General features: G+C 45.4%; 1 long non-coding RNA gene across 2 annotated transcripts in view; it reads left to right on the top strand.

Moving 5' to 3' along the window:
• LOC309356538 overlaps nucleotides 1–27,767 on the top strand; it is a 150,778-nt gene that overhangs the window by 12,403 nt on the left and 110,608 nt on the right. The window contains exon 1 of one of the 2 annotated variants that reach the window (XR_014162834.1): nucleotides 1,724–2,101. The exons of the other annotated variant lie outside the window; for it this stretch is intronic. This is a non-coding gene — a long non-coding RNA (uncharacterized lncRNA). Of the gene's footprint in view, nucleotides 1–1,723; nucleotides 2,102–27,767 lie in introns of those variants that run through there. 2 annotated transcript variants of the gene reach the window in all.

Here is a 27,767-nt window from a genome sequence, read left to right on the forward strand (position 1 = left end):
TGTGTGTGTGTGTGTGTGAGAGAGAGAATCCTGGCCCCAAAGCTGAGCAATCAAGGAGTGCGATTACTTTAGGGCAAAATCCAGGGCCATATTGCTTAGCCTCCCAGAGAAATGTAAACCAAGCCTATCTTCTAAAGATGTTCAATTTCCCCCACAGAACTAGGTTTCCTGTCCTCTGTTGCATCAGCGCCCCCTAAAGGATGCATCGCTCCACGGCCCTCTCCCCACTAAAAAGTTACAGGGATAAAGGACTGCCGCGTAACCAAACGGAACTTCATTTGTCCGGAGGTCGACAAAGCCCGGACTTGCGCTTCGTGGTGAGAATAACAGCGGCGGTCTTGGAATTCTCCTCTGGCCCTGGGTGGTTAACCCGATAGGGTGGAATGCGACTTTTAGTTTAGCTATAGTTTATTTTCTTCATATTTAGGCGTTTGACTTGCCCCGATTTCCCCCGTAGCGAAATACGACGTAAACTGATAATATACCAATTGCAATAACTGAACAGCAGCAAAAGACGATGGTGTAATACACATCTGTTGGGGTCCAGAGCTAACACGCTAAACATTGGTTTGTAAAGCGCTGTATGGAAGGCCCGGCAGGAACTTCCGGAGACCAGAGGATCGGAGCAGGAAGGTCAGATTGGCGGTGATGGCAGGGGCGTAGCCAAGGCGGGGAGGGGCAACTGCCCCTATCAATAAAAATCAATAAAAATATGTAGCAAACTGAGGTTCTGCCCCCCTAACAAAAGGCCTGCCCCCCCAAAAAATCCTGACTACTACCATGTGTGGTGGTAGTACAAATATTTGGCAAGACGCCCTCCTCCCAGTTTACTCTGATTGCTTATCTGCAAGGAGCAAGAGACAGTTGTTCTAATTCAAATTAGATTAAGAGGGCAAAGAAAGGAAAAGGATAGGCAAGGTTAAGGTACGCGGCTGCAACGTTTGGTCGATTTAGTTTAGTCCAGATTAATCGAAAGCTACTTTTGAAAATCTCAGGTACTTATAAAAATATGTAATTGGTAAGAGCACCTTCTATCTTAAACAGGGGGCATGCCTCTCCTAAGCCAATACCCGCTGCTCCACAAATCCACACCATCTAAAAACGAATAACAAGTTTGTCTTTAGAACGATTGTTCGTTCCCTTATATCCGATTTAAATTGATTAACGAACTCATCGTTCGATTCAAAGTCGCAGGATAATTCCAATAAGATTTCCTTGGTCGGGCGCCAGTACAACGAACGAGGAACCCGAGCAAAGGCAGCGAGTTAACTCCACTTCAGGGGCAATGCTAGGCGTGCCTAATCACAAGTGGCTTCAGTAAGACTTCATCCCAGTTAAATGTGGGCTGGATGGCAGCCTAAGGCTTTATTTACAATTGTGGCTGCCAAACCAGGTTCAATAATTGAGGTAATGGAAGAAAAAGGCCACCCTGGCAAGAGACATTTTCCAAATCGAGGCACACAAAAGAGAGTAACAGCCTATGGCGGGGGGCTGAAGGAGGTTATTTCTTTCATCTTAATAAATAAATAAATAAATAAATAAATAAATAAATCGATAGTTGATATGCCGCCTTTCCTCCAGTCGAGTCGCAAGGCGGCTTACAACTGATTCCTTAAAAAAGAATGGAGAACAATAGCAAGCTAATTGAGAATCACAGGTAGAAACCAAGTAAGAAGAAATAAAGCAGAAAAAGTAAACCGCATGGGGCAAAACAAGGAAAAAACCCAGTAACTCTTCTGCAACAACTATCTCCCGTTTCGTTTTGTTTTTTTGGTAAAGTTTTCAGCGAAAGTTTCAAGGCTGTGAAATGTGGGTGCACAGAGTTGTGGCGGGGATTGAATGATATGAGGAGGAGCACGAAACCCCTTGTAGATCTAAAAGACTGTCAGAAGGATGGCTACCATCATTTTCCTCAGATCAAAAGACCTAAAGACGTGGTCTTTTGTCTTTTCTAAAATGAAAGCTGATGTGTTTGTCTCTCCAGCCCCCGAAATGTCGAAATGTACCTCCAAAGGAGAACACCTCCTATCTTCTGTCCTGATCACCCACTCACTTCATCGGAACATGGTGTAAATGAAGCTACTGTGGTGAATCAGCCTAGGCGAGTCCATTTTCAACAACTTTCGTATGTGTCTCGTGTGTGCCTTGTTAGTGCTAGAATGCATTGGCTGGAAAAGTAACAGGCTAGAATCAGTAGTCCGAGGCTTAATTTTAATTTTGAAACGGAAGAGGCTCGAGCCTGCCTAAATGTAGTGCATTTGCGTAAGGGCTCAGTGGAAGAAAAACGTTTTGCATTATATCATGAAGGCAGAAGTTTGTAGAAGAGCCCGGGTCCGCCCCCCCCCCCTCAGGGAAAACTAGTGGAGAAATCGCATTCCATTCCTGTGCACATCCCAGTTCTCATCCGTGGAGCGGGGTTGGCTTCTAGTGGAGCCTAGAAACAGAACAACTTGTTCTCTTTTCGTTCCAAGATGCATTTAGAAAGTCTCGGAGCTCAGCCAATGCTCACATTCTCCTTTTAGTTAAGGCGGTGAGTTTACATTTGGCCAGCTCAAAGCAGCTGCAAGGTCAGGCCGGTCAAGTTAAACACTTCCTAGAGAAAGACACTCCCACCCGCTTCGTTGGTCTCGCTTTAATGCAAAGCAAAATGCAGCTCTACCAGGCTGACGGACCGATCTACCAACTTTGCTTTGTAGGGAGGGGGAGTAAATTGCTCTCTCATGAGCCCAGTTCCCAACATGTGCTCTAAAACAGAAGGGCCTGTGGAAGTGTTGCCATTCTGCCCTCGAAGGTTGGGCTTCACCCCAAAATGGAGACGGGGACTCTCCCCAAACCCAAGATGAAAATTCAGGGTGCGCGCGGGCGTCCCAACATCACTGACAGTGTAAACGCTTCCTCTGTAAGGGCAACGCGTTGACTCTGACAGTGTAAATGCCTCGGCCAGGATCCCCCACTCCGAATCCGGCTCCTGTTTGTTTGTGCCTTGCAGCAAACACAGCCATCACTTTCCCCTCCCCAATGCTGCCGGCCCCCACTCTGGAGGGAACCCTTAATTAAAGGGGTGGCGTATCTTCTCCCGCTCCCCTTTCCCTCCTGTCGCTCGTCGGTGTGTGTAGTCGGGGGGCGGCGGGAGAGCGAGCTGTAGAGAGAGAGAGAAGTTGGCGAGCTGCGACGGACGCGTCGACGGCAAACCAGAGCCGAGCGCGGAGCCCGAGAGCGAGAGCAGCGCCTCCTCCTCCTCCTCCCGCTTCCCGGCTGGGCAATTGACAGAGCTCATTATCATGCTGCGCTCACTCGTTGCCTGTCTAGGGCCGGAGGGAGGGAGAGCGAAACGCGCGCGCACACAAAAGCTGGTGTGTGTGTGTGTGGAGAGGAGGCAGCGAGTCCCAGACAAAGCCCGTGCAGCTGTATTTGAGCTGGGCCAGCGCTGGCAGACGTGCTGCCGTCTCGCAGGAGGCTCCTGATGGACGCTTGCCTAACGAGGCTTCGCTAAAACGCGGGTGCGACGGGTGGGACAAGAGACGCAGAGCAAAAACATTCCCTCATATCCGAAGCCCAGAAGAGATGCGCCGCAGCAGCGCAAGGGAAGGGTTGGCTGGTGGCCCGGCAGCGCCGTCCAAGGGTCCCTCTAGAAGGGCGGAGGGGATCCACTGATCTTGGGGCTCTCATTTCCAGGATCCACCGCCTATTTCATCTTTTGCAAGCAGAGGTGGTGGTAGGACATAGGAACCAAGTCCAAGGTGCCGAGGAGTCTTCGCCCCCCCCAATAAAATATTTGAAGGGGTGTCCCCCAAGTTGATGGGCATTGCCATTCAAATGGTGTGCGTGCACCTCATGCGGTCGATTGTGCGGGGCGGGGCTTACCTGGCCCGTGCCTCCCCATCTTTTATTCAAGTTGGCACCCCTGGGTGGGATGTGCCTTGGTTCAGTCGCAGGAGCGACTTGCTGGGGAACGTCCTCAGGATCAGAGAGGAAATTCAGGGAGTGGCACAGGCCAGGCTATGGTGGCTGCTACTAGCCACGGTGGCCGGGCTCTGCCTCCACAGCTGCTGGTAGCAACGCTTCTGAAGCCGCGAGAGGGCGAGAGGTCCAGAATCCTGCTTGCGGGTTTCCTACAGGCAGCTGATTGGCCACGGTGAGGACACAGGGTGCTGACTGGGCCGCTTGCCTGATCCAGCGGCCTGTTTTGACCTTCTTATGAGAAGTTCGAGACACACACGTGCTGGAAGCCCTTGATTTTCAGTTGGTGCCGTCGGGGGAGGGCTTTCGGTCAGGCCCGATTCACTTGGCAGAATGAGCAGGAGAGTCCCCAAATCACACTTGGAAGTCAGTGAAGTAATACACATTACCATGTAGAGAGCGGCCCCCCTTCCCCCCCCACTTTAAGACCATTAAGTCTGGAGTCTAAGATTACCTAACTGTGATGACTGCACACAATCGCGCGCGTAGGGCAGCTCCCTCTCGCCGCTCTCATAGACACACCAGCCATTATCCCCGAGGGATGGCTGCCAAACGCAGAGACTGTCATCAGCTGGTATGCCAAGCATCTTTCAGCAGCCCACCTTTTGTGTGTGTGTGTGTGTGTGTGTGTGTGTGTGTGTTTGGCAAACTTCAGAATATTTCCCAAGCCCTGAAGGCTTGAGAGGGGTCCGACTTGCCCCTTCTCCGCCTTTCCTCCCCCTTCATGGAGTGAAAGTGGACGGCAGTCAGTTCTGTTTATGGCGACGGGCTGGGTTTCACCGAAGACCGGCCTTTGTCCCAGCAGCGCGCAATTTCCCTTGGATGCCAGAAGCGCCGGGAGGAGTGTATCAGGACCGTCCAGTTTCTAATAAGGAATCAGATGGGAGGCCAAAGCTTGTTCAATGGGGATTAGATCACAGTTTTCTCTGTTAAAAGAGAGAAAGAGAAAAAGAGAGCCCATTAGGCTGATTGGAGCAATCCAAAGGGCCCAATTGCTTAGAGGTCTGCTGAATAAGGGTTTCGCCGGCAGGAAGTCTGCCCCAAATACAGCACACTTAAGCCTGTCGCCCAATTCCACCATTTAAAATAACCAGGGTCGTGTGTGGGTAGACACCCGCAGGACCTTCACTAGCCGGAGCTCGCCTGTGTTAAAGACGAGGGTTCAAGGGAGTTTACTCCCAAGTAAGCGAGCGCTAGGACGCAACCTTAGCTTTCCGATTTCTCTTTCCAACTGCTCTGAGCAGTTTATGTGCCCTGATCCTTAGGTGGGCCTTCAGAAACCCGATCCTGATCTTCAGAAGAGCTTGTCAGACCATGCTAGGTAGCGCACTGAGAGCTGCCGACCCAAGCGCACATTCCGACGTGCATAGGAATGGGAGGACAAGCAATAGCTCTGATATTAGAAGCGACACTTGTGCGTTGCCGCGGAAGTAAGGGAGGCGCACCAGGAGAGGAATAATATATATGGACACAGAAATGGCGGGTGCAATTGTGTGACTCGCCCCGAGGAATTGTTTGTAGATGCTCTGCCTCTTTCTAGACGCGTCTTCCATTCTTTCCGACCTTCCGATTAAATTTCTGGATTTACTGGGGAAGGCCGGCAGCTTCGTGGTGGAGCACCAAGTGCCAGGTTCGACCCCCAGCATCCTGTCTGAAACTCTGGAGAGAAGACGCTGCAAATCCGTGTAGACAATGGACGGAGCAAGGGGTCCTCCGAGTTGGTCGGATTAGCTTGGCCACGCACTAAGTAAGGCACAGGCATGTTTTTGCTGCAAAAGCCCATTCCGCGCTAAGAGAGAGGGGAAGGTTTAAGTCACAACGAGACCATCCATGGGACGGTAACATTGTTTCTTCTCCCTTCACGGCAAACCGGGTTGGGGAAAATTTAATTCCCAGTCCGTGAAATAGATTGCTAGAGGAACGCTACATACGTCTGTTTAAAATTCGATAAATCAATGGATAAAGGAAAGTACATTTTCATTCAGCACATAATTATCCCGTGGAACTGCCGTCCACAGGAGGCAGTGATGGCCACCAACCAAGATAGCCTTAAAAGAGGGCTATCGGTGGCTACCAGACATGATGGCTCTTGCTCTGCCTCCACAATCAGAGGCAGCAATGCTTCTGAATGCCAGTTGCTGGAAACCACCGGAGGGGAGAGAGTTCTTGTGCTCGGGTCCTGCTTGTGGATTTCCCACAGGCATCTGGTTGGCTACTGTGGGAACAGGGCGCTGGAGAAGATGGGCCTGACCCAACAAACTCTTCTTATGTTCTAAGTCTAGTGGCAACTCACTCCCAGGTAAGTGGGTATAGGATTGCAAACTGAATCTTCACCCAGTGAGCTTCTATCTCCCCACCATCTCCATCTCCATCTCCATCTTCCATTTGGCTGCTGCCAAGGAAAGTTCATCGCCATCATCAGCCACTTGGCAGCGCTTGGTTTCTGACTCAGAGATGTCCTCGGGGCTCTCACCCCTAACTAGAATTCACCCCCCTTTCTGCTAATCTCAGACGCCTCCGGGCTGGTGGAGGTTACACAGTGGCGAGGCAAAGGTAATGTATCTGCTTGGATTCTCCCCTTTCGCATTTATGAGGGTTTCTGAGTCTCGCCTCTGTAAAAGTGTTTCCCCAAAGAATATAGCGCTCTCTCTCTGTATATAAATTGGGGAGAGCACAATGCATTTTGGGGTTAGCCCGAAGGTGTGAGAAATGCTCTTTCGTCCAGTAAAGAGGCTTCCATCAATGGGGGCGAGTGAGCTGGTGGCTGTGGACAACATGGTTTTTTTTGGGGGGCGGAGGCGTTGGTCCCTTTATCCCTCAACCCGCCCCACTACGCAAGTGAGCCCTGACTCAGATTTTACCTTCCTAGTTCGTCTCTTCATTTGATCTTCATTAAAAAAAATGTGTCCTGCGTTTCCAGAGGCGCTCGCCTCCCCGCCCCCCGTTCCAGGAAAACCTGCAAACAATGAGGTTCCCCCCCAAAAAAAACCCGGAATCCCAAAGCAGGGGGCTTGAATAGCCATTCTCAGCGGTTCCTTTGGACTTAGGCAATATATTCTCCGGAGACTATCAATTTTCCAATCAGATTTGACGTCGGCCCATTTCCCCAGTCCAAATCCCTCGGGGAGAAGCACAAAGGAGCCATTATGCCCTGCCACTTACCAGTGCCTCTTTCCAAACCCACTCGCTTTCATTCCTTCGGTTTTAGGACTTTTGTCGCTGCTGCTCTTGGTTCCAATTCCAAAAGAGCCTGGATCGACTGGGAAACCGGCGTTGCCCTTAATGACAAGGAGGAACTCGATCAATGAGTGGATCAGGAACAATATTTGGAGGCCAGCGCCTTAATAATAGTGATTTGCTTAGTCAAAGCATGGTCCTCTCTTTTATTTTTACACATTGGGGTTTGGGGGGGGGGTTGGATTCCTTCCTCGCTTCAATCCTTGCTACTATTTTTCCCTTAAAAAGAGAGAGACAGAAAGCCTGGGGAAGTAACTCACGAGGGAAAGCAACCCCTTCCACAAGAATACATCCTTAAAATGGAAGCTGTCTTTGCCCAGCTCTTCTGTTTTATTTTTTAATTTGGGGGGGGGAATATTTGATCTGAAATCAAAGAAAAAAAGATTCATTGTCTTTTCCTTAGGAACATTTAGTCTGGGGAGAGAGGGGGTGTTATACAGTTTATGGATCTGATGCAGGGAGCCATTTACAACTAAATGGACCCTCCATGTTCTGAAGCAGTCTACCTCTGTGCTGGAAATGAGCAACAGAGAAGGGCTGTTGCCTTATCTCCCCTTACAAGCTTCTCAAAAAGCACCTGATGGCCCACAGTCAGCAAAAGAATACTGGGCTAGATGGCTCCGTGGTCTTATCTCTTAAGTCCCCATGGTCTTAAATAACCTCCAAGTTCAGAATCTGTAGTTCTGTTGGAGGTAAATAATGGGGCAGAGCTGTGGTTTCCCCGATGTGCTGCTTGCCTTCTTCTCAAAGCATCTCGCTGGCCACTTGTGAACACAGAACCCTGGCATAGTTCAGGGGTGCAGAACCTCCAACCCCGGGGTCCACAAAGATCCCAGTTTGGCCTGTGAGGTCAAACTATGGTTTTCCATAGGCTATGGCTATCCCTAAACCATAGTTACCTGCCCCACACCTGACATCATAAGGAGAGCCTGTGGGATCAGGAGAATGGCCCATCTAGTCCCAGATCCTGTTCTCAGTGGCAAGCCAGATGCCTGTGAACAATTGTGAGCATAACAGCATTCTCCAACCATGGAGGCAGAACCTAGCAATCATGGCTAGAAGCCATTGAATGTTTTCTCCTCCACAATTTTGTCTAATCCTCTTTTAAAACCACCCAAGCTGATGCCCATCACTGCCTTGTGTAATATGTGATGTCAGGAGTAAGGCAGGTACCAATTTGGGGGGGGGGTCGTTTATGTACATGTTGAGATCAGAGCACTTGCAAACACACCTAGCCATTTCCAGAAGGAGATAATGTCTTTATCAGAGGTGTGGACCTTGGCACCCTATATGATGCCAAAATTAGGTGCCCCCACCTCTCGCCTTCCATTTTACCTCATAGTTGTGGCACCCCCTATGGTGCTCCTGGGGGTCCATGCTGTGCTGGGCCCGGGGGTTAACCCAAGCAACATGGTCCAGGTCCGGTCCCGAATCCAAGGATTCTGTGAGGAGTCAGTCCAACAGGGCCTAGGCAAGTCTTAAGGCAGGAAACCAGGCTAGGTTGGGCACAGGGTCTCAGGCAGGTTCCAGCAAGCAGCAATGTTGCTCCCACAACCTGGGGCGGGGCCCGACAGCCTTGTCTTGCCTGAAAGCGAGCACTCCTCCTGTGAGTATTCAGGTCTCTCCTTCTCTGAGACCTGAGTCTCTGCAGCTCGGGAGATGTTGGTGGGTTACCAGACCCAGAGGCCGCCTCAGCCTCTCCTGACCCAACTGGTAGTGGAGCAGCTGTAAGTGATTGCTCAGCTGAAGGCAATGAGGTAATCCCCACATCTGGAGCCAGGGCAGGCTCAGGCCCCTGACTCGGCCCAGCTGGTGCTTGTTGCAGGGGAACCTGTGCAGACTGCGACTCTTCAGAATCAGGCCCCAGACTCAGTTCAGATGCCGCCTGAGACAGAGGATCCAGTGCGGACTGAGACTCCTCTGGTTCCAAGTCTGAGCCTGAGTCCCAGGCCATCACACGTGCCCACTGCAACTAAACAGGTCATGCTCCCCTAAATCTATCTCTGAGAGGTGGGGAACCACAAGCTTGGATGCCAACTAAGGCCTTTGAGGTTTCTACATCCAGAGGAGAGGTATAGCATGGGGGAGGGCTAGGGGGACCATTGCCCTGGGCACAGTTTTAGGGGGAGGCATCCAGCTGGAGGGCGCTTGAGAAGGACACAGCAGCCCAGGCACCCTGAGAGCCCAGTGCTGCCACCACAAGCCAGGGATTGCTTTGCTGCAGAGAACGCTCCACTACTGTTATATTCAGCCTTTGGGACTCTGCTGAGGTCACACTGTCTCTCCAAGCCACACCTCTCAGTGGCTCCTGAAGTGCTGTTTCCTGGCTGGGTTGTGACCCTGACTTCTGATAATGTCTCTTGCTTATGTGGATGGAGAGATGCGTAGGGCGTTGGGGTGTGTGTGTAGAAACCTCTGATTTCTGCACGGCTGGAATGTAGCCTACCTAGGAAAGGTAAGAGTAACATCCATTGCTCCACCCTTTTGCCTCTGGTCATCCCCACCATTGGCATGCAGCCTTCAGATGTTTGCCCACAAGGGGATGCAGCTCTTGGGCTAGAAAAGATTCCCCATCCCAGCATATATGATGGAAGCATGGCCAGAGGCACCCTTAATGTATGGCCAGGTAAGGTGGCTGCTGCTGCTCTAAATGGTACTCAACGTCCACTACCCGAGCCCGAGGGAGCCATTAAGGGCAGCAAAGGGCCTGATAGATGATCTGAGCCATGCAGGCCACCTTGCCCCCTTGATTGAGGGGACTCGGGGCTGCGTGATGTCAGTGTGCCCCATGGTGTGTGTGTGCATGCATGACGTGTTGTGTGGGTGGCCCGTGGCGTGTGTGCATGGCTGCTAAATAAGTCAGGGGGAGGCCCTCTGATTTGGGATTTTTTGGGGGAGGTGTTGCCCCCTAAGGCCCCCCATACATGGCGCCCATGATCTGAGCTGTGCATCATAATATTCTCCTGCATTAATAGTAGTAGCAGTAATACTATATTTCTTGTACTCCGTGTCTGACTGTTGCCTCAGCCACCCTGGGTGGCTTCCAACAAAGCATAAAGGGACAAAACAAAACATTAAACATTAAAAGCCTCCTGAAACAGGGCTGCCTTCAGATGTCTATGAAAGGTCATATTATTAAATAATAATACAAACTCTGTTGGAATGAGGGGGAGCTGTGAAGAGAAATTCCCATTTATTTCAAAAGCTCCACAGTAGATTATGCCCTGTGTTAATTTAGTGTAAAGGTGAGGTGCTCTCCAGATTTTCTGCACTTTTAATTGTTTATTTATTTATTTATTTATTATTCGCTTCACGTAATTTGTGCACAGCTTGAATGTAAAAAACCTTAAAGAGGTTTGCAAAAAAGGGATAAAGCTATAAAATTATCACAAAGAAAAATTAACAATAATTTAAAACTTTCAAAATGTTAAAATAACAATAGACTAAAAACAGATCAAAACTCAAACCAACTTTCTAAAAAGCTGGGTAAAGATAAAGGTACTCCTGATCATTAGGTCCAGTCGCAGACGACTTTGGGGTTGTCCACTCATCTCACTCTATAGGCCGAGGAAGCCGGAGTTTGTCCGCAGACAGCTTCCAGGTCATATGGCCAGCCTAACAAAGCCGCTGCTGGCGAACCAGAGCAGCGCACGGAAACGCCGTTTACCTTCCCACCGGAGCAGTACCTATTTATCTACTTGCACTTTGACGTGCTTTCGAACTGCTAGGTTGGCAGGAGCAGGGACTGAGCAACGGGAGCTCACCCCATTGCGGGGATTTGAACTGCTGACCTTCCGATCGGCAAGCCCTAGGCGCTGTGGTTACCTGGGTAAGTTTGCCTAAACCCAAAATGTTCTTAGTGGGTGCTGAAAAGAGTACAGTCGAGGCATTACCTGATATCAATAGGCAGGGAGTTTCAAAGTGTGGGTGCTGCCACACTAAAAGAGCGATTTCTTACAAATGTGGAACGGGTATTATGCAGCATTTGAAACAGTGCTAATTCTGTTGATGATGAATCGCTTCTCCTAAAACACCTGAAGGCAATTGAGCAATGAAATAATCAATAATAAACCATATTTCAATGCAGACTGGGCAAGAAACAACAACTCTACTTAAAAGGCTTGTTGGTGAAGGAAGGTCCTCAATAGGTGCTGAAAAGAAAATGGAGATGGTAGCTGCCACCACACTGGTGCATGTGACCAGCCACCAAAATGTCTTCGATCAGGGTGGTCCAACACAAGTCTTGAGAGCAGAATGTGGCCCTCAAGAACTTTTTTTGGTGGCCCTTGGCAACTTCTGGTGTCTTGAGTCACTGAGGTGCCGCCAGGTGCTTTCATTTGGAGTCCCTTTTACAGATTCCACTTCACCTTGGACAACCCCTGAATCCCTCAGAAGCAGCTTGTTTTTGGCTTGGGATTTGGGGTTCATCAGAATCCCTGAAACACTCCTAATGGAGAGTTCTGCACTCCCTTCTGCTTGCCTCTCTTTCCAATCCCTTATTGTCATTGGTAGGAATGTGCCCAAAGGAATCATAGAATTGTAGAGTTGGAAGGGACCCTGAGGATCATCAAAACCCTCTGCAATGCAGGAATATGTAGCGGCCCCATACAGGGATTGAACCTGCATAGCCTTGGCATCATTAGTACCATGCTCTAACAACTGAGCTATCTTCCTTGCACTCATGGAGCTGATTTCAGGAGACTGTGAAGGGACTGCTGCTTCCCTGAAAACATTGCCTGGGCCACTCAGTATCATGGATGGTTTTGTCTCCACGACAGTGTTTTCCTCAAGTAAGGGGCATAATTTTACTTTCCCCCATTAGGAATCAATGGCGGCCGTTCACTTATAAGAGAGAAAATAAAACTGTGATCCACTTCACCACTAGGTGGGACTAAAGCTGCCCCTGATGTCCATGTTATCATTGCAAAAAGATTAAGTTTTGCTCCCTCTTAAGTTCAATTTCTATCACCAGCCTGTTTGCTTTGTCCCGCAGAACCTAACAGAAGCCTCTGAGATCCAAGGTGATGCCTATCTGTGTAGATCTACCCAAGTCTCTGTTTCCTGGGACATTCTAGAGCAAGGGTGGTTAACCTGTGGCCATCCAAATGTTGCTGGAGTATCATTCGCTTCAACCCTGACTATTGGCCATTGTGGCTGAGGCTGATGGGAGATAGAGTTCAACAGTATCTTGAGGGCCACTTGTGTTCTAGAGTGTGATGATGGAATTAGAGTGTGTTGGAATGCTGGGGACTGACTTTTGCGTGTAAATATTTTTATTTAACATCCCTAGGCTTTGCAACACAAACTGTTTGAAAAGCAGGCAGAGGTTTGGTCAATGTATGCTGGTACTGCTGGCCAGTTGTCTTTGAGATATTATGTTCAGTTATAAGAAACAACATGGTTTTCTCCATTTCCATTTTTATAAATTCTATACGGCCTCACAACACTATTCATTAGCATCCTGATTTCCTATAGTGAGTACAGCATTAGCAAAATGCAGTATCTGGGACTCAGAATTCAGTTCCAATCCATGCTTGATTATTTACATTTCAAGATTTGTTTTTCCATCACAAACAAGGGTCAATCAACATTTCCAAATAACTCATAATGCTAACCATTTTCATTCAAACTTATCCGTCTAACATTTTTATGACTGTCCAAGAAAATATGCCCCAGATAATAGCAGGAATAAATTGTCCAAAGAATAGTAATTTCTTTAATCAAGGGAACATGATGATTAAATCAAAAGCTTTAGATAGGTCTTTGGATATCATCAATGCTCTTTTGTCTACTAATAATGACATATCGTTGGTGAATTTTAAAAAGGCATTTACTATGGTGCACAATGTCTAAATCTAGATTGGAGAAAGGTCAGAACTGTATTCGTTGTAATTAAATCCATTAACTGTAGCGCAGACAGATTTTTCAAGTGATTTGGATTAAAATATATTAGTGGAATGAGACAATACCTACACCAAAAGATACAATTTTCAGATACAAAAATATAAAGATTGTACAGTTTTTTTACATATGTCCCTCCCCACCCCGGATTCTGTTATCGTAAACAGAATCGAATGCTAACATTTAGTTTGAAAAGGGCATGGTGGAAATGGAACCATAGAGGGGGAGGAAAAGGGCTAATCAAATCTTTCCTCAACATGTATCACATTTTTGATTACTTGTATTAAATGTCCTGTAGGACTGCAATGGACTGGGCTGGAGGTAGGTATAAAAGCTTCTCAAAGTACTAGAAAGACCTATAGCACCATGACTTTTAAGAGAAACATTTCAGCTTCTGCGTCTTCATGTGATGTATGTTCCATAGTCATTCTCAAAGGAAGAAGCATTAGCTGCTGGCGGTGTTCTTTTTTGAAAGTTTGAGATGGTACCTGCAGGAGAGGGCCTTGAGTGTGGTGGCACCTGCCCTTTGGATTTCCTCCTGCCACATATCAGACGGGCACCATCTGTATTGTGCTTTCGATGCCTGTTGAAGACTTTCCTTTTGCAACAAGTCTTTTAAATAACTGGAGAGATCCATCCCGATCTGTACTGGATTTGAAATCACGTTTAGTTTTTTATATACATGGAATTGCTGTTAGTATTGATGTTTTATACTGTGAAATCACTCTGAGATATTTTAGGGGAAGTGATTCATAAATGGAATCAAATAAGTAAATGTGGTGAAATTATTTGATGGATGTACCTTCACAATACAACCTTACTATGGGAGAATGACAGGGAAAAGTCACTGCATGTTGACTTTTTCTTGTAAGAAATGATTTGGCAAATTCCTTGGTGTGCTTCACTACCTAGTCATGATGGCTGTATTCTACCTCCATTGTCAAAGTGGTACTACTGCTTACATACTTAATTCATTCCGGAGGTCCGTTCTTAACCTGAAACTGTTTTTAACCTGAAGCACCACTTTAGCTAATGGGGCCTCCCGCTGCTGCTACGCCGCCACCGCACGATTTCTGTTCTTATCCTGAAGCAAAGTTCTTAACCTGAGGTACTATTTCTGGGTTAGCGGAGTCTGTAACCTAAAGCATATGCAACCTGAAGTGTATGTAACCTGAGGTACCACTGTATCTCTTGCAGCGCCAGTAGCTGGGATTCCTAGTTGGGAAGTCGGGGAGAATGCTGCTGCCGCCATGCATGGATATTGGACTAGAGGGCTTTTGGCCTGATTTTGCAGGCTCATCTTAAATTCATGAGTTGAAACACAATGTGAAACATAGATTTATTATTTATTTGTATACTGTCCTTCATCTGAAGCTCTCAGGGTGGTTCATCGTATGGCTCTTTCCCCAGCAGTACAGTGATTCCTTAGCTGCTGTATGAAGAAGCCCTCACACAAGTCTTCCCTTTAAGGCACTTTCTTTCTATTATTATTTATTATTGATTAAATTTCTATACTGCCTTTCATTCAAAGATTGCTGGGTGGCTTACAATATAAAAAACACAAAAATACATACCGTAATAACAAAGTAAAACAATAACCTCCCTTTTCTAGTCAGTGAAATTTCTATATTTTGCCAAGGCAGGCCCAAGAGCAGCAGTCAGTCAGGTCAGAAGAAAACTATGAACATTTGTAATTCATTTAGTACAGCCTTATACATCCTAAGGTTAAAGAAGGTTTGTGTTTGTTTTCTGTGAAAAGTGACAATGGTGAAAAGTGTGTAGGGAAGTGATGGCTGATTATTAAAGACTTAAGGTTTTTTTTTAAAAAATGATGATTTGCCTTATTAGTGATCTTCATGGTGAAGTGGCCACACCCAAGGCCCCAGAACCATTTTTGGGGGTGGCAGTGGCCTCAGTGCCATATTTTGTGGTGGCCGCTTCCCCCACCAGGCCACATCTTCGATAATGGACTAAGCAGGAAGCAGGCACAACAGCAGGACCTGCCGCCTCTGGATTCTGATGGGATTCCACCTCCTGAGGAGCTTGCCTCAGTTTGCCTAAAGGTAAGGCCAGCCGTGCTGAGAGGCATAATACCTTTGACACTGGAGGTAGAACACAGCCATCATGGCTAGAGCTGCTAATAGCCTTGTCCTCCATGAATTGTCCTCTAATTCTCTTTTCAAGCCATCCCTGTTGGATCACTGCTTCCTGTGGCCCTTATGTCAACGCTGAGCTCACTAATAATACGCATACTTCAAGGTGGCACCAATGACTGTGAAAGTTCTCACTCTGATATCAGCTCTGGAGTGGCTCATTTGCATGTGCTATTCAGCACTTGAAGTTGCATTCATGAAGTGATGAACACGAGACAGATAAGGTATCACTTCCCTCTTGAAACGGGAAGTCACACCCTGTATGTATTTTCTTTTTTCCTACCTGTGCTGCTTTCTCGAAGGCCCTGTGCTGGATTGAACCTCTGTGTTTCCAACAGCCATTATTACCAATACTCCAAGGGGAGCGGGGAATTATTTTAAAAGCCTTGTTCACTGTGTAGATATGGTTGTTAAGTTTCTATTGCAGGAATGAATAATTTCATGATCAGTGTATCAGGCCTCCCTAGTGATTTGCATGTATAATCAAATGAAAAGACCTCTGAAATATTGAAACTCTTTCGACAAGAAAAGTGAGTTTCAGATTAACAAGGTGGAAAATCCATTTATAGCCCACTCCAAGATCAGACTAAGATATATACATATTTGTTGGTATTATAGCAGTACAGGGTTGTTCATCTTACCTTAGATGTAATTATATAGAAACAGGGGCATTCAAAATATGTAAGTAGACAGCTGAAGGTTTTTTTTTTTAACTCATGCAATGTATAATTAACAAACGTCTTTACATGTATTCACAAAAGAAAGCAATAAACCATTTGTAAATAATGGCAGACATGTATTCTTTACAACTAAATGCCAATAATCTGGAGGGCTTTTCTTCTCAAGTCAGTTACAAAAGTACTCTTTTTGACATGTTATGTAGAAACGGGTATCATTAGCGGCAGTACATTTCAATTTTCTAGCAACAGAATTATATTAATATACAGGCAGAACCAAAGACTTCGTCTATAGAAAGTTGGAGGACATGTAAATTAAAGTGCAGCATGATTTGCATAAAACATCAAGGCCCCAATTCAGAGATCCACTTTCAGAGCAGCGAATCAGCCCATCTCTAGACCTCTGCCTTAAAAAACCAGGCAGTCACAATCTGTTAGCTTTAATGAGCTGTTCTATTTAGAAGGGGATAAATTAAACCTCTCCATCTCTTAAAAAGGTCATTCTTTCACCCTGGTTTCCAGATGTGGGGTCCAACCAGAAGATCCGTGACACATGTGAACAGAGAAAGCTGCTTTATGATGCAGGGGTTAAAACAATAGTGAAGTATTCTCAGCAGGTTTGGTTAACAAGAAGGCTATTTTGGGTCAAGTGGTCTTCCTGAATGTTCTTCGAAGACAGAACATTGGAGTAATCTGACATGGAAGCAACCAGGGCATGATTAGCTGTGGTAGTATGAATTAGCTGTGTTACGAGTTATGACGGCCATGCTTTTCCCAGGGCAAGTGACAGGCTATTTTGCTTCCTAGGCAAGGCTTGCACCCCCTTCCTTAAACTGCCAACTTCAATTTTCAAAAACAGAAGTCTCGTAGAAAAAATATATAACAAGCTTATTTTATCTTAAATTGCAAGAATAAGTAATACAACTATCTTTGATTCTTTTTCAAATACAAAAGAAAATGTTTCAGTACACAAATCATTTTAAATAATCTTGTGAATTGCGATGTTAAAATTTAAGACTCTTAAAAACATTAGTTTTAGGCACATCAGAATCTCACTTTGCGTGCCTTTTGCTCTGCAAATTTTGTCACCACTTCCTTCAGGTCAGTTGCTGATCCTTAGGCTTGTTCAATGGATATAATTGCCAAGTCACTTTTGCAACATTGTTGAGTGTATGTATGTTTTTATAAGTTTGAGCTTTGAGAAACTGTTGTTTGCTACTTGCCACTGCCACTGGAAGTGTGAGGGGTACACACGCACACACACACACACACACACACACACCCTTCAATCAACTCTGCAGACTGTCTATTTCATATATACATAAAAACAACTCTAATGTATAAATTACTTCAAAAAGAATGAGTCTTCAAAATATAAATTAAAAATAAAATATTTTCAGAAATGTATATGATTTAACAAAAACTGTGCTGTCAAAGGTCAGTAGTGCATCCCTCTGAGGTCTGTGCCCAGCGCGTCTGCCTAGCTGGCTTTTCCTCCATGGCTATAGATTGTAGGCTTCTGAATATGAGTTGCTGGAAACCACAGGTGGAGAGAGTGCTGTGGTGCTCCAGTCTGAGAGCCAGTGTGGTGTAGTGGTTAAGAGCGGTAGACTCGTAATCTGGTGAACCAGGTTCGCTTCCCTGCTCCTCCACATGCAGCTGCTGGGTGACCTTGGGCTAGTCACACTTCTCTGAAGTCTCTCAGCCTCACTCACCTCACAGAGTGTTTGTTGTGGGGGAGGAAGGGAAAGGAGAATGTTAGCCGCTTTGAGAGTCCTTAGGGTAGTGATAAAGCGGGATATCAAATCCATACTCTTCTTCTTCTCTTGCTTGCAGACATGTGGTTGGCCATCATGAGAACAGGGTGCTGAGATAGATGGGCCATGGCCTGATGCAGAAGGCTATACTTATGTTCTCATGGAATAGCAATCTTACGTAGCTCAGTTATGTGGCAAAGTTCCATACCAGATTCTGGCATCGGTGTGAAGAGACAACTGCACCCTTGTGCCTTGTGCTGGTTCTAATGCTTTGCGCTGCTTTCATTAATATTATAGTTTAATTAATGTATGAGTCACCTTAACTTACAATAACAATAGACTAAAAGCAAATGCAATTCATTCCTCAAGCGCAAGCCCAATTAGCATCAAATTAAACCAACTCTGCTAAATGATGTTGAAAGCAAGGAATGATGCAAGGTGTTAAAATTGTTCAAGGGCATAAGAGGAAAGAAAGGTCTTTGGATGATGCAGGAAGATGTTGAAGTGGCACGGGTGAGCCTCTTTCAGGAGAGCATTCCATAAGCAGCAACCACCACTGAAAAAGTCCTCTCTCCAAAGGCAGGAGACCACAACTGAAAAGGTCCTCTCTCATTGCCACCCATCATACCTCAGAAGCTCATGCCAGGTCCTAGAAGTCATGGCCTCTGAATACACCAGCTCTTTGAATCAGGCCACTAGGTGGGCATCGACCCACAACACAGTGTATAACATGAGTGTTGGGCTGAGAAGACTTGCAACATATTTGATTTTGTTAAATGTCCCAAATCCACCTTTTAAATGTAGATATCAACTGACAGAGAGTAGTCAGAAATGAGCTCTGATTATTATTCATGCCAATACTGCAGTGACTGACATTACTGTAATGACTCAGACAAACCATAAGGTGTCTGACTGATGATGAGAGCTTCAAAATTATGTGGCGTGGCTGCATGAGGACTGTCGTTACTGTCCAATATTGTCTTTCTCTTAGATCTTCAGTTGCTTATAGAACTCATTCACACCAAGAATTGCCTGAGAAATGTCATTACCTGGTTGTTGGGGAAGCCTTTGCCCACTTTTGACAGGCCTTTTAGTGAAAGTTTCAATGCAGCAAAAGTCTTAAGAGAGTTCCTCTTGTCGGAGGGGGCGAATAGGTCTCCGAGGCACTTCTTGAAATACAATTTATCACTGTAGTTGAAGTGAACAGAATTCTTCCAAGCCAGTTGTAGAAAATGACCTTTCTTGTATGGCTGATAATAACTTTATGATAATGAGGCTAGAGAACCATTCCCTGTGCTGGTAATTTTATTCCTAATTGAATAGCTATATTTGATATAGGGCAGTTTAACATATTATGAAACAGCAGAAATATGATGTGCAAGGGAAACGATGGCATTATAGTATTTGGAATAAAACGAGGATGCACAGATGCACTTCCATTGTGATGCACAAAGGGAATTAAACCTGTTTCTTGCATATGAATTTATTTTTTCAAGTAGGGATAGGTTGAAGCTTCTGGCTGCTGTGGACAAGAGACCAGCAGTAGGCTACACACACACTCGTACACACACACACTTTGAGCTGGGCTCTTAGATGTTAAATCCCTGCACGGGGTGCATCTTGGCTTTAGTGCACATGAGTTTAAATTCCTTCATTGCTGCCCTAGACTTAGACCTTTTAGGGTGTTAAAGGGCAAAAGCACTATGAACTACTACATCCAGAAACCAATTGATAGCCTCTGCTGCTGGAAGGGAACAATTAGGATGGTTTGACCTCAGAGACTTAGGGAATCCAATGATGTTCGTGACCACACTTAGAGAATTTCCAACTGAAGGTGATAACTGGGAAAGACTTGGAAGAGACTGGGCATGTAGCAGGTCAAGGCCAGTGGGCAGTGTCAGCATCATAGTGGTCGACAGGGATTAAGTCTCTTTTGCAAAGGACCTGGTGAGGCAATTATCTATGTTGAATCCTGCCTGTTAGAGTTGCCTGAGGCAGTCTCAAATACAGCATTGAGGTTTCTGAATCTATTAGTATTGGTGGAATTCAGTATTCTGATGCTTCTTCTTGGTAGCCAGTGGGCTGTCTCATATATGCCTGACACATGAAACACATGATGAACTGGATTTGGTGATTGTGAGGCTTTACCAACCCCCACAACCTACCCTAAGGGTCCAAGGTGCCTTGGTCAGTCCAGTGTCCTTTTCCTCCTTCAGAAACACTTGGTGAGCCTCCCACTTCATTTTGCTCAAGGCTCTTCTCATCTGTAGACACAGTCATCCTTATTAAAAGCTTGGGGTTTCAAAGCACATATGGAGCTCTGCACAATACAGGTCTTCCCTATTCACTTCATTGCTGGGGACAAACCTCAAAAACTGATGGCATGTATGGAGCTTTCTCTCCTAATGAAATGAATGGGGAAGGCTCTGCTAACTCAGAAAATCACTGTGTGCCTCAGAGCTCATGTCCATGGACAGCAGCTGTTGGATTGACTATTTTGCCTGGTAAAAAGACTCATTATAAATCTCCAGTATGTTTTCCCTTGATAAGAAAATTCCTTCAAACTCCAAAGTTTGACTATTTAATACTTGTATCTAGGCACATTCACTGTTAGATAATTCCCACCACATCTTTTTGTATTTTCTGAGTCGAACTGAATGTGCTTCTCTGAGGATAATAAATCTTTGGAAGCTTATTTTGAAGCTCTTTCCCCTTTGCTTCTTATGATTGCCTCATATTGCCTCATGATCTGATAAACTTTCTTAATCAGATTACACGACCCACTGATTCTGAATATTACCTGATTCACTTCTCTAAATAAGGGGACACAATGCTGTGCTTCACAATCTAATCTGGGAAAGAAGAGCTAGACTGACAGTAAATGAACCAATCTACACTTCTTGCTGAGGGAATTCCACTAATCTGCCAGTAATCTTATCCCCACTTGTCCTGCCACCCGGGCCTCACTATAAAAGTGTGAGAGAAAGCTGTCTTATTTAAGAAATTCTGAGCTAGGGATAATTGTACCAAGCAGAATAACGTTCAGTAGTTCTACCCTAAAATGCTATGCATTTTTTAAAAAGGGATGTTTTTAACTCTACACCAGCAGGACCTGCATAGAAACTCTTTAGAGAGCCTAACTGATGCCTGGGGGAAGTGTCAAGAAGGGAGACTCCCCATAGGCCAAACCTGGCCTACTTATTTATTTGTACCTTATTCTCCCTTCATCATAAGGTTCCAGAGACGATTATAGCTATATAATCACACAGTTAAAACCAGTAAAGGATAAAGAAAAGAAAAAAAACTTATGCTTGGCATTTGTCTGTCTTGACAGATAATGGAGTGCGTCTCTGGGGGGGTGAAATCAAACTGTCGGAGAATCACAGCGCCTGCTGTGGCCGCAGAGACCGCCAACTTGTACCCGCTGCCTCCTGTATTGTTTTTGCTGTCTTAGCAGCACTGAAGTGACACCTATGGAGCACAAACCAGGGCTGCCCAGGCGATAAGACCCCCCTCTCAACCTCACTCATGTGGTCCAAAGGAAAGCAGAGCAATACATTTGGCACCAGCTTGGCTGCAGGAATTGCTGGAAGGAGGCATGCAAGACACCATCCAACCATCTTAGGGACTCCACTCTGGATTTGTGTAGGGTTTACCTGTTAGCCTTTTCTTCTCCCAAAAATGTCCCACAAGGCAGCTGGTACATATTTTTCCTTGGGGTTTCCTCCCAAAGCATTTACGGTATCTCAAGTGAGTATAGCTGCAAGTAACCGCCTTCTTGACCTTTGGACTCACTATTGGTTTTGTCCTCTCAAACCACCAGATCCTGTCTTCACATGCAGGGGAAGTGCCCAACTCACCAAGAGTTTGATTCCCATCAGCTGCCCTTAACTGGTTTAGCCAGTCAGTTGAAGCCATTTCCTAGCGTCTGGCTACTGTTACCTGCTGGCAGCTTCTAGGAGCTACAGGTGAAATCTGCAGGGTGGGGACCAAAGGTGGGCAAACTACCCCAGAAAGAGCATGACGTGTCCCCCACTGGGGTACTACCCCTCCCCTAATACCCCATACACCTCCTGTAATCGAATATACAGTTATGAAAACAAATTGCAACAAAAGCAGAACAATATAAATAAAAAATAAGTGGGTCCTGCAAAATTACCTTAACTGTCACAGCCAGGGTCTCCTGAATGCATCAGGGAAGCAGTGTTGTGCAGTGGTTACGGTGGAACCCCTTCTGCTGATCTTAATACCTGAAAGGGTCTGTACATATTGAGATTTTTTTCCCTCCAGATTTTGGGAGCTTAAGTGGTTTAGGGCTTCCAATACCAGTGGGAGCACATTGAATTGAGCCCAGAAACAAACTGGCAACCAGTATAGCTGTTTTAAAACAGAAGTGGGGAACCATGGGCCAGAGATTTCCCCCTGACTTCTATAATAGGTACCTGGAATGGTCTGTCTTTTCCAGGGGCAGTTTTCATATCATCAGCTTTGCACTTCAGAGCTAATGCAAGAACAAGGCAGCACCAATAAATCTCCCTTCCCCCAGGATTGCAGTGCTGCTGCCATGCACAATTCTTCAAGACCAAGGTTCCAAATCCATCCCACAGTTTATGCAAGGTGTGCACTCTCTTCTCTTGCTGATTTCAGTTATTTCGAGTGTGGTTTATATACAGGAATCAAAATTTAAAATACAAAGCAGAATCTCAACGCAGCACAGTTTCACCAGGTTTGGGGATGGTTGCCTGTAGGAAAATGTCTATATCTATATCTATCTATCTATCATCTATCTATCTATCTATCATCTATCTATCTATCTATCTATCTATCTATCTATCTATCTATCTATCTATCTATCTATCATCTATCTATCATCTATCTATCTATCTATCATCTATCTATCTATCTATCTAATCTATCTATCATCTATCTATCTATCTATCTATCATCTATCTATCTATCTATCTATCTATCTATCATCTATCTATCTATCTATCATCTATCTATCTATCTATCTATCTATCTATCTATCTATCTATCATCTATCTATCATCTATCTATCTATCTATCTATCTATCTATCTATCTATCTATCTATATCTATCTATCTATCTATCTATCTATCTATCTATCTATCTATCTATCTCTATCTATCTATCTATCTATCTATCTATCTATCTATCTATCTATCTATCATCTATCTATCTATCTATCATCTATCTATCTAATCTATCTATATCTGTCTTTCTGTCTGTCCACCTATCTGCTAGATACTTTTCATGAGCAAGTCTCATCGAGTTCAACCAACGAATAAACTGAACCTGATCATACTGGATGCCCAATATATTATGGCTCAAGATGAAAAAAATAATAATTCTGCTATGCATTCCATTATATGGGCTCTGTGAGCAATAGGCAATGCTTATTTTGCAAAACATAAAGTCATGTGCATCACTATCCTAAGGTAAACAAGGCAATTGTCAGGGCCTGCCTTGAGTCTAGGAGCATCTAGAAAGACATATCTTACAGAGGGATGTGGCTCCCAGATAAGTGGGCATAGAATCGCAGCCACAAAAACTGTACTTGATGTGGCTCCCCCCCTCCCAAAATGTATGCTCATGTCCTTATTTTGCTATGAAAAAACCCGGTATAGTTTACTGCTCTGGGCCTGGCAGGGAGAGGGGAAGTGATAGTTTCATAACATCATTGCTGTGAGCCAATTAGAGCTGTGCACAGCTAGCTTCTGCTGACAAAACTGTTTTCTACTGAGCTGGATCCTGGAAAGATAATTGTCTGATGAGAATGTTCTAACTGCATTTTCACCGCTGTCTCACCATTCAAATTATGTGCGTATACACATTCTAAGTTAAGTCTGAGGCTGACAACAAGTCCGCCTTAGGGGATGAGGAGGACAGGTTCCAACTCTCCTATTTTTATGAGAGCTCCTTGCATTGAGCCTATAACTGGGCAATGAAGGCATCCTCTCTCTCAATAACCACCTTTTTTAAAAAAACCCAAACATTCTTAAGTAACGAACACTAGAGAAACATGATGGGAAACAAAAAGAAAAAGATACAAGTCATTGTTTATGAGGCTTACGTGGTGATATCTAACAAGAAGGCAGTGATGGCCACCAACTGGGATGGCTTTCAAAGAGGATGGGGAAACTGATGGAGGACGAGGCTATCAATGGTTGCAAGCCATGGTGGATACATATGTTCTGCCTCCACAGTCAGAGGCAGTTGCTGGAAACAGTTGCTGGGGGGGGGGGGAGAGGGAGTGCTCTTGTGCCTGGTTCCTGTGTGTGGGTTTCTCAAAGGCATCTAGCTGGACACGGTGAGAACAAGATGCTGAACTAGATAGGCCATTCACCTGATCCAGACACCTTTTCTCATCTCCAGTGTCCCATTGTCAGGGACTAGACTGAGCAAGAAGGCTAGGAAGTGTCCTCTGGGTCTGTTTGGCTCCTCTTGGAAGAGGAGTGGGAGTGGGAAGGTCCCTTGTCTCCAGCAGTTTCAAGAGGAGAAGGAGACAGGGCTAAATTACAACTGAATGAAGAGTTGCCAAGATACAAGATATTGGTGGTGGTGGAGGAGGAGGGAGTGAGAGAGCAGCCAGCAGAGACCTCCCTGGAGAACCTGGGAGAACCTCCTTACCCAAGGGCTTGTCAATCCCTTCGCATTTAAGAACAAAGACTGCAGAGGACTGTGAATCCTGGGACTTTCTGTAGGTACCTTTGATGTTGTTGGAGATGAAAGAGGATTGGCTCAGAGTAGGCAACATCTTCTTTGCATGGAGACATGGATTCTTTGTCTTGCACCCAGATGACTGAATAAAACCCATAAATTCAAACTTGCTGGTCCTTCTTGCCTTTGATACTACTGGGGGAAAGGATCCTCCATGCCTGACATCCATTCTCCTTCCATCCACATGCAACTTGTACCATATTTTCCCCTCCAATTGTCAATTTCTTTCATCCCTCTTTCACATTCACCTTTTTTTGCTGGAACAGCTTTGTTCTCTTATCTCCCTTTCACCTTCTCTTGCCCTTTCCTCTCAGAGGAGGGAGACCTTCTTTCTGTCCTCTCGGCTCCCTGACCCTCTATGTCTCCTGACCACTTTTACTTGGCATGCAAGGAGTTGTTTGTGCTGACATGGGTCCCGCCAAAAAGCTATAGCATGTCTGGGGAACTGGGCAGGCTGTGCCACTGAGGCCCACCTGAATGTGACCCAAGGCTCGCTGGTGAGAAACACTGGTTTAGAGTGCTGCTTTCAGACCAACCAGGAAGAATGACAGTGATGTGTGGTGATTTTTTTTGTAGGGAACAGACAGTGTCCCCCCCCAACAAATAGGTGCCAATACTCACCATGAAGTAGTTACAGTAAGTGCCACACTTTTTAACCAAAAAAAGAGGTGCTGGTACTGCATTCCCTTGAGTACCCCTTGAAAAAAGCACTGGGAACAGTTAGGGACAGAGGCACCAGATTGTGAGGGTGATGGGGGGGATGTCACACAAGTAAGCATCTTGCCTACCTTCGTAAGCCTGGCAGAAGCTTCCCAGGCTTTGGGAAGAAGGTAGCAGGGCTCTGACAAGATGCTGGAGCCCTCTTGCCTCCTTCCCAAAGCTGGGAAGAGGAGGAGTTTGGATTTGATATCCCGCTTTGTCACTACCCGAAGGAGTCTCAAAGCGGCTAACATTCTCCTTTCCCTTCCTCCCCCACAACAAACACTCTGTGAGGTGAGTGGGGCTGAGAGACTTCAGAGAAGTGTGACTAGCCCAAGGTCACCCAGCAGCTGCATGTGGAGGAGCGGAGACGCGAACCCGGTTCACCAGATTACGAGTCTACCGCTCCTAACCACTACACCACATTGGGAAGGTGGCAGGAGGGCTCTTGGACCCGTTGGAGCCTCGTGCCACCCTCCCTATGTGGTGCAGAAGTTTCCTGGGTTTGGGGATGGATGCACCAGGGGAACATTTAGGGGACTAGGCTAATCCCCCTAGTCCACTGACTGCACACCACTGAAGAATGGGGTTCAAATTCTTATTCAGCAATGGAGCTCAATAGGTGATCCTGGACTAGTCATTTTTTCTCTGCCTCACAGGATTGTTGTGAAGGGAAAACGGAGAGGGGAAAATGTACACTATTGCTCTGAGTTCATTGGAGAAGTTGCTGGCTACAAATGCAAGTGTATGTCTAAAGGCTTATTCCATTGTTTATATTAATTGCGCTCAGTAAAATGTGTTAACGAATAAATAAAAACAAAGCTATGTACCAAAAACAAAGAGAATCAGAAAGTCATTTTTATGTCAATCATGGGAATGTGTTTGCGCAAAAACGATACTGCAAAAGGTTTTAGGAGAACTGACAATCTTAAAAAAGAAAAAGAAAAAACCTTTGAGCTTGTGTGACTCAGAAGAGGAGCTGTCCTTGTGGAGTACTGTGTTCTTTCCAAATGCCACACTTAAGTCTCTGTACCTACGATATGAGACAGAGATTTTGGCAGAACACAAATATTTGTGAAGTGTGCTCATTAACACCTCAAGGCCATCCGTCAAAGTGATTGACATCATGAAGACAAAGTACTGGTAATTCTTCCTAGGCCCCAGCATATGCTGGAGGTTTCTGGGGGCTCGTGTGGCACACCTGACAGATGTGTGAGTCATCTGACACAATGGGCAACATTCATGAGTATTCTATTGTCTCAATCATCACAATAGAGGTGTTAATCCTTTTCCCTCCAAACAATCTTCGTTTATGAAAATAGAAAGAACAGATTTTACAAGATGAGGAGATTCAAATTATAAAGCATGCCTATGGTCTATCAGTGAGCCACATTCTGCTAATAATGATGTTCGTGGCATTATGTGAAATGTTATTAAGCAAAATAATGGCTTTCTGAACTGTGCCTTGAGAGAGAAGCTTCACACACTCCCTGCCATGCCCTTTGCAAAGCTCCATTAAATGTATCCAGCAAAAAACTAATTGGCACAAATGAGTAACATCAGTGCAAAAGAAGATAGCTTGTCACCTTTCTTTCATGCACCTTGAAGCACTAAGAGGCTTCATTAAACTATCCTGCATTACATTCGAGATTCAGATAAGCAACAAACCAAAAGAAACAATATTTTATTTTCCCATCATTAACTTGTGGGGCAAAAGGAACCTGATGGTCAGAAGACTATTTGAACTGCTCTTGCAGACTCAGAACAATGGCAGTCCATCTAACAGTCCAATCACCTGCATTTTTACTCAGGAGAAAGTCTTTTCAAAGTCAGTGGCGTTTACCCCAAGTAAACATGCACAAGATTGCCCTTGAATAGCCTATCCTACATATTCAGTGGGTCTTACTCACAAGATAGTATGCATAGGATAAACAGCCTTAGTTTCATAAGCTGGCTGTGATGGTGACATCAACCCCTTGTCATTTGACCCAGCACCAGGTAGGAAAAAGTCGTCTTCTTCTTCTTCTTCTTCTTCTTCTTCTTCTTCTTCTTCTTCTTCTTCTTCTTCTTCTTCTTCTTCTTCTTCTTCTTCTCCTCTTCTTCTTCGGTGATCACTTATAGCCAAGTAAGATTGTCTTCCATAAACACAGTTTTAACAATGAGTCTGTAAGTGACTGCGGAGGCCAATTCTGGATCCACACGTCCTTCCACAGTAGGGACATTGGTTTCCGGGTGGCAGTTGGTGGATTTGCCAAGTGTGCCTTCCTCTTGGCACGTTTCTCCCTTGTGTCCTGAGTTCGAGTGTCTTCAAAGCCCATGATGCCTTTGGTAAAGGCTGTTCTCCAATTGGAGCGCTCTCAGGCAAGTGTTTGCCAATTGCTGGTGTTTACACTAATTTTTTTTAATATATTTGCCTTGAGACAGTCTTTAAACCTTTTTTGTTTCCCTGACAATAGAAGTGATGCTTTTGCCTATCATAGCTAGTGGCCACCGATAGGCCTTTCAATCCACATGCTCATCTAGTCTCCTTCAAAGGCATTTTTGCCAGTTGCCAAAGAGCACCCTGTGACAATGTGTTCTGCAGGTTGACTGTGGACTGTGTACAGCAGTGCTTGGTTTTATTTAAATTAAGCCTGTCCAG

Source organism: Podarcis melisellensis (assembly GCF_964234715.1).
Source record: "Podarcis melisellensis genome assembly, chromosome: 1".
Classification (NCBI taxonomy): Eukaryota; Metazoa; Chordata; class Lepidosauria; order Squamata; family Lacertidae; genus Podarcis; species Podarcis melisellensis.